Genomic DNA, 8220 nt, shown 5'->3' with positions numbered 1-8220 from the left:
TGATCCCTAAGTCACCCTCATCTATATATACCCCTTATGTTCCATTTTCCCCTCACTTATAACCCTAGCCGCCGCCCCTTAATCGCTATAGCTCCATATTTTTTTCTTTTCTTTTCTTTTTAATTGTGTTCCTCTTTGGTGACAATCATAAAGCTTCCCCTTCATCTTTTTCACCAAGATTAAGGTAAGTCCTCAACTCTTTACTTGCTAAGGTACACAATATGATAATATTTAGTTGCTTTGTTAGAGAATTAGAGTGATTTATGCCATGGTGATATGATATTGCACTTTGAAAATTAATAAGAATATTTTTCATTATTGCTCATTCAGTGATGTAAGTACTTGCTAGTTCATTAATTTTGGTGGTAGATTTTGTGTGTGGGCTAGTTGTATGATGATAGATTGTTCTCTAATGTATGGCTAGAGTGATTTGACCCTGACTAGTATGTGAGATGTAATATGTGAACTCATGCTTGTCTATGTGCAAAAATATTACTATAAAGTAATGTGTAAGTGTTAAGTGTGGTCCTATTTTATCAAAGTATACTCTGGAATTGTTTGATGGAGTGAGGATGACCATACATGTTATTAAGTAAAAGATAAATGAGTTATTTTGTTGCAAATATGTGGGAATACTATCTAGTGAAGGGTAAACTTGAGTTGTGGGATGAATTTGAAAGATGTGGGGAGTATATGTTACACTACAAGATGGAAACTAAGTATGGATAGATTCCAATGTCACACCACCTTAGTGGTAGCTATAAAATTCTTATTTCTGTGCCATTGATGTGTAACTATGTTTGATATGATGAATGCACCTATGAGAGGACTGATTGAAAGAATGCATATTTGTTTGATGTTGGTGGAACGATTATGCTAATTATATAATTGAACAGGGGAAGTCTGAGTACTCTAGTTCACTTACTTGTGCACCTGTGCAAGCAACTAATTATGGGGTGATTTCCCACTTAGTGTTTGCTAGTTCAACCAAGGTGTCGTGTTTGATGTGTTTGTTGACCATAGGGAAAAGAAGTAGGCAGGCAGATCGTGTGCCTTAAGCCCCACCTATTCCACGAGGGCAATTTAGGAGGTATGAAAAAAAAAGGTTGTGGAAGCAGGAAAGAAATGGTATTCATTACACAAGGAGTCAAAATATTCTGCGGACTAGTTCATTGATCGATTAAGCTTGCTAAAAGAGTTACCGAGTATGGTCCACAGAATAGAGGCACTATATATGCTCTTTTTGTATGAGCAGCCCACTGAATGCAATCTGAGCCTTGTGTGCAAATTTTATACAAATTGGGACCTGCAGAACAATGACTTAGAAGTTGAGATAAGGGGTAAGGTGGTCACTTTTACCGCTAACACTTTGAATGTTCTCCTAGGTACATTCGAGGTTGATGCTGAGCCACTGAAGTTGATGAATATTGAGATACCCTATGCACACATTTGATATTTATTATGTGGCACCCATTCGACTAAGATCTTGGGTGTATTTATACGCCTAATCACCATAACTTATCCATATTTTAGCTAAGTTTAGAGAACAAAGTGCCTATTTTCTTATGTTTTTACTCTACTTCTATGTAATTGAGCTAACCGTTATGAATAGCATGATTTCAGGTATTAATGAAGTAGATGAAGACATAATGGGACTATGGAATGTGGATGGCATATGACATAAGAGAGAGTAGCAGTCTGGACCAAATGTGGCGCCTAGAAACTATGTCCAAGACTAGTTTGTCATTTATAATTAGTTTAGGGACTTAGAAGGCAATTATGAGAGAATAAATTATTAAAGGCTTAATGCTGAATTTGTATTCATCATTTATTATTCTGTATTATTTTGAGAGAGGAGAGAGACGGCTTACACCAAGGGAGAAACACTATTCATCTTCTCCACCAAGATCGTCTTCTAGTTTTTGGTATGATGAATATTTCTATTGTGATTTCCGTTTTACCCATGAGTGGCTAAGTTTATTAGTTAGGGTTATGGAAGCCTTGTAGCATACAATCTATCACTTTGGGTTTCGAATTCATTATGCATTGATTTGTTTACATCATACTCTCTTCGCTTATCTTGAATTCTCGTGGTTGCAAACATAGAGGATATGCCTTAAAACGCAACTTGTTCAAAAGAAAGGTTGATGTTCGGAAAAGAGAGTAGTGACAAGAAAATAGGATTCCCAACCCCTATTTCATATGTTAATACCTTAGCAGGATTAACTACTTGGAGATTTCGTATTTTTTTGGTAAACACTTTTGATTCGAGAGAACTAAAGTTAATTAGTCCTTGATGGTTGAGAAACACTAGGATTATGTTATTAAATACAATACGTTTCTCTATAAGCACGATGGATGTATGAATTCTTAAAGCCCATAGTTATAAAGTATTGAAAACTACAAGGTGGACATAACCCTAGCTTTGCTATTTCTCTGAATTTGAATACTACTACACGTATTTCATTTTTTTAAACTGAAACCATTAATTTGTGAACTGAATTAAATCCCCCTATTTATTTTATGGAAATGAATGATTAAAATTCAACTAATCTGCGGGATTCGACCCCAACCTAGTTGGGTTATATATTTGACAATGATCACTTACTCTCTTGTAAGAGGTGTAATTTGGGCGTATCAAATTTTGGCACCGTTATCGGAGAATACAATTGTCGATTGAGTTTATGTGTGTTAATTGACTATTAGTCAAGTTTCCTTATTTTACGTTTATTTGTTGTTTTTGTTCATTACAGGCTCATTGTTATTTATGCCATGAACCAGAAGTTCAGGGAAACCATTATTACCTTTCAATCCTGAACCTCATCTCATTAATAGAATGGCTAAACAATAGGAAGCTGAAAGATTAGCCGCTTTGGCTAATGCTCAATTAAATCAACAAAATATAGATAACCTAGGTCGAGTACCTAATCTAGATAAAAAGGACCTGGGAGATGATGATTTAATTGACCTGGCTAATAGAAGGTGTGCAACAGGGGTAGTTGTACCTGTAAATCAAAATTATCTATTAAGAGAGAGACTAGACCTCCAAGCTGCACAGTTTGATGTTGACAACGATGAGGACAATTTAGATGGAACTGGATCTACAGGGGAAATCATTCTACCATCATGGGGTGAAATTCAATATCACCAGCGCTATAATCCAGCTACTAAATCTGAAAGGACTCTTTGGTGGATTACCTAGTGATGATCTAAATCTATATTTGGTGCATTTCATCAGTATTTGTAAGTCATTTAATAATCCTAGAGTGGGACAAAATGCTATTCATTAAGATTGTTCCCACTGTCTCTGTCTGGAGAGGTGACTATGTAGTTGAATGAGCTGACTCCTGATTCTATAACAAAATGGAGGCAATTGAAAGGAGCTTTCCTAGATAGGTTCTTTCCACCCTCCAGAATGTTACAGTTGAGGGATGAGATCAGCAACTTTAGGCAATTGGCTAATGAAGCTTTGCATGAGACTTAGGCTAGATTTAAAAAGAAGTTGACTCAATGACCAAACCATAAGATGACCGATGAACACTTGATGGAAATATTCTACAGAGCTTTGAACTCACTTACAAAGCCAATAGTGGATAATGCTGCAGGAGAAGCTTTTATGGAGCTCATCTTTACTGAGGCTGCAGATATGTTAGAAAGGATAACTAAGACAAGTAGACCTTAGCATAACAGAGATTCTGTGGTAGCAAGCAATACTGGGTCTAGTGTAATATCATCAGAGTAGCGTAGGAGAAAAGAGGAGCGTGATCAGGATATGGCTCACATAAAAACCCAGATGGATCTGCTCATAAAACATTTACTGTCAGAGAATGTAGAAAAGGTAAAAGCTGTGGGGTCCCACGGTAAGGGAGCTAAATCAAACACTGAGGAAGAGGCTAACTATTTGCATAACCAGGGGGGTTTTCGGACCGGTGGTCAAGGAAACCAAGGTTGGAACTATCAAGGTGATTGGAAGAATAAAAGTGACAGGAGTGGATTGTTTGTACCTCCTAGAAGACGTGATAATGCTGCCACCAGTTCAGGAAAAATGTCCATGGAGGACATGATGGAGAGACTATTAAAGGGAGTTGAGGCAACTAATTATGGGGTGACTACTATGAAGAGTGACATATCTTCCATGAGTCATCTAGTAAACTCGCACTCAATTGCTATTAAATAAATAGAGCAGCAGATGAGCCAATTATCTATAGCATTAAACCAAAGATAGAATGGGACTCTATTAAGTGATACAATTCAAAATCTGATGAATAATGGATTGTGTATGGCCATTACCACTAGAAGTGGTAAGATGTTGTCTAGTCCAGCATTGGGAGCATCCTCTCATACTGATGCAGTTGAAATAGATTAGGAGATGATTGATGAATCTTTAGTGGTGCCTGTGGAGTTGGGAAGTTTGAAAAGAAGAGTGCAGAAGTGGAACAACCACCTAAGCCGAAGCATATTAGTGATGTGGAGCAAGGCATAAAAAAGGAGGTAAAAGTTACTCCAACTGAAATCCCAAGGCCACCACCCCCATTTCCCCAATGATTAAAGAAGAAATAAGATGATGGTAAGTTTAGAAAATTCATGGCTATGTTGAAGCAGTTGACAGTGAATGTGCCCTTAGTTGAAGCACTGGAACAGATGCTTGGATATGCTAAGTTTATAAAAGACCTGTTGACGAAGAAAAGGATTGTGAGCTATGAAACGGTAGATAATCTTCATCATTATAGTGCTATTGCTACAAGATCTATTGTCTAGAAGAAAGCTGACCTGGGAGCATTTACTTTTCCATGTACGATTGGATTGCTAAAGTTTGAAAAGGCCCTTTGTAATCTTGGGTCAAGTATAAATCTTATGCCATTGGTGGTTTTCAAGAAACTAGGTTTGGGAGATCCTACGCCCACCAATATGTGGCTTCTAATGGCGGATAGATCAGTAAAAAGGCCGATTAGAATTCTATATGATGTACTTATAAAAGTTGCAGATTTTATATTTCCTGTCGACTTTGTAATTATTGATTGGGAGTGTACTTTGAAGTACCCATAATTTTAGGTAGGCTGTTCTTAGCAACTGGGAGGGTGTTAGTTAACATGGAGCTGAATGTGCTAAAATTTTGGCTCAATGAGAAAGAAGTTAGTTTTGAAGTATGTCGGTCTATGAAACAACAAAAGGAGATGAGTGTCTTCTCGATTGTTGATGTATTCTACGAAGATGAGCAAGATATACCAATTAAGGATAGGTATGTTGTGGAGACCATAGCTGGTTTGGTTGAACTTGCAAGAAAGGATGTGAATGACTTCAAAGTGATTAGACTAGGAATGAAGCATTTTCTTGACCAACAAATAGGGACAAATGGTATCATCGATATATCTTGACGAAGTCTGAATAGTAAAGATAATCGAGTCGTTCCCCGACGTTAAATCAGGCGCTGCATGGGAGGCAACTCATGATTTTATTTTCATTTTATCATGTTAAATAAAAATGCAAAAATAAGAGTCGAGCCACAACCGAAACTACGGTGTTTGGTGGGAGGCAACCCATCCTTCTAATCATTTTTGTTGTTTTTGATTAAGTGTAGATGCATGAAGTACTAAGGAGGAGATTAGTACCAAATTTGGTTTGGAATTGAGCTATGTCAACAGTTGTAAGTTTAGGAGTGATGGGAATATTGCAGGTAAGTTAGAGTGGTCAAATGTGTAAGGCGTAATTATGATTCGTGTTAGAGTCATTGCTCGATTTATGTTAATCCGACCCAAAAAATTTAACAGTGCGACTTTATTTTGTTATATTTAATGAGGTCTGGGGGTGCGGGGGCGAAGCCCTCGCGGTACAGACCTTTATCAATGCTTTATATGAATAATGGGGTGTATGACGTCCAAATTTAAGTGTAATATAGGGTGTGTGGTGCCCAAGATTACATAGTCCATGGAAAAGGCATCACCTAAGACATAGCCTAAGATCGCCCCACGTATGCTATAGCTTATGTGTTGCACTCCTTTACTTTAACGATGGCTTATGCGTTACACACCTAACCGCACACCCTCACTGTTTCACTCGTGCGATAACCAATGCTGCGCACAACCTAATCTGTGCGATTCCTTATGCGATGCACATTTACCTTTGTGCGATAACATGTACGATACACACTTAAACACACATGCCCACCATCTCACCTGTGCGATGCCCAATACTCCGCACACCTTAATATGTACGATACCTTGTGTGACACACACTTAAACATTTGCCTTCCCTTGTGCATCACATACCCTTCCTAATTTAGCTTAGTACCCGACAACAATATTTAATTGGTTGATACTAACAAATTAAGTATGGGGTGGTGACTTTACCACCCTCACCTTAATTATAGTTAGTTTCAATATGTGTGGCTGACGTAGATGATATGATGAACACAGAAAAAATAGCTCTGATGATGATCTCAATGCAGGTGGCATGACTCCTAATGTGGATGAGGAGTACTACTAGCTAGGTTCTTTATCTTGTTATTTACATTGGGGACAGTGCTTAGCCTAAGTTTGGGGTGGCTGGGTACTTAGCTACTTTTTTTGTAAGAAAATAGTACCTTCTCCTTAGCATTCTTCTATGATAGGATTAGTTATTTTATTTATTTTGTTTCTTGTTAGATGTTTATTCTATTTATTCATAATTAGGTTCTTTTCTCGATGGTGGATAGATGACGATCGTCTTAAGAGAAAATTAGTCATTTAATTGCATGTAACTATTCTTATGGATCACATGACATTATAACATAAGCATGTGATGAATCATTACATTTGAAACACCTAGGCTCTAGTTGTAGCTCTTGTTGTGATTGCTGGTTTTATTTGAATTCATGTAATTATTGGGTCGAGAATCTATAATGCTCCTAATTATGTTGACCATGTGCCATGAGTGTGTAAGACTATTGTATATTCCTTATTGTAACTAATTCTAGAACTTGCCTGGTGTGTGTGCAAAGCGAAATAAAGATTGTGAGTTTAAGAGATGATTTAGGCATTTCTTTGATAGCCATTGTTCATACCTTCTTTTGACCTACTTTTGTACATTATCTTAGCGAGCCCCGTTGATCCTTTATCTTGTTCTTTTGTTAGCCTCATATGTAGCCTTATCCATTCTTTAATAGACCGTAATTTGATCAAAAAGGTCCTAAGCGCTTTAATGTAAAATCAATTTGAGTTAGGAGTTTGACAATAAGAGGGAAAAAGTGAAATTGATGCCCCAAATTCTAGTTATTGGCGTGTGAAATTGATGTGGTTGGGAGTAGAAAAAATTGTTAAAAAAGTTCTAAATTTTATCCCGGACATATTACAATGAACCTGTTTTGGCCCTGGTCCTTCTTGGACATTGTGCACCTCAACTAAGGCAAATCGCTTAAGTTGAGGCTGGCTATTATAAGGGTGCGTAACGTGAAAAGGGGTGTAAAAAAATATTTGAAAGGGTTGCATACTCCCACCATAGTGTTATTAATTGAGCTTAACGAGTTGGGGTGAACACAAATCTGTGAAGATAGAAAAAGTGGAAATTGGTTGTTAGATATTGGTCTTAATTGCATAATGTAGTGTATTAAAGCGCTTAGGGAAGATAGTCACTATTTTTGACCAAAATAGTTCCTACCCATTCTTTAGACTGCATTACAACCTGTAAAAGACCTATTTGATCCTAATCTTAGCATTCTGATATTAGTGGAGTATTACACTAACGACAAGCATATGGTTATTAGTTGTAATTTGGGAATTCTTTGTGAGAGTGACACAACTTGATTCTTGTACCCATTTTATTAGAAATTGCATGATTGTGAGTAATTATGGCTAACTTTCTTGTTGTGAGGGCACATGATTGATGAAGGTTGGGTAATTTATATAATTTCTTTGCTTAAATGATATGTATGAAATTTCCAACTTAATGAGTCTATTCTTAAGGGTAGGTTGTCTCTAGTAATGATTCCTGAATCTACTTCTTGTTCATAATTGTTTTGTGAGCCTATTTAAGCATTTTGTCTTCCTCTGTGGGTGCTAAGGCTTGTGTAGTATGTATATATGGATATGTTGTTCGAGGACGAACAAATCTTTAAGTGTGGGGTGGTGATCTTGGGTGTATTTATACGCCTAAGCACTATAACTTATCCATATTTTAGCTAAATTTAGAGAACAAAGTGCCTAGTTTCTTATAGTTTACTCTACTTCTATGTAATTGAGCTAACCA

Source organism: Capsicum annuum, chromosome 10 (assembly GCF_002878395.1).
Source record: "Capsicum annuum cultivar UCD-10X-F1 chromosome 10, UCD10Xv1.1, whole genome shotgun sequence".
In the NCBI taxonomy this organism is placed as follows: domain Eukaryota; kingdom Viridiplantae; phylum Streptophyta; class Magnoliopsida; order Solanales; family Solanaceae; genus Capsicum; species Capsicum annuum.
Note: the sequence above shows the minus strand (reverse complement) of the source record.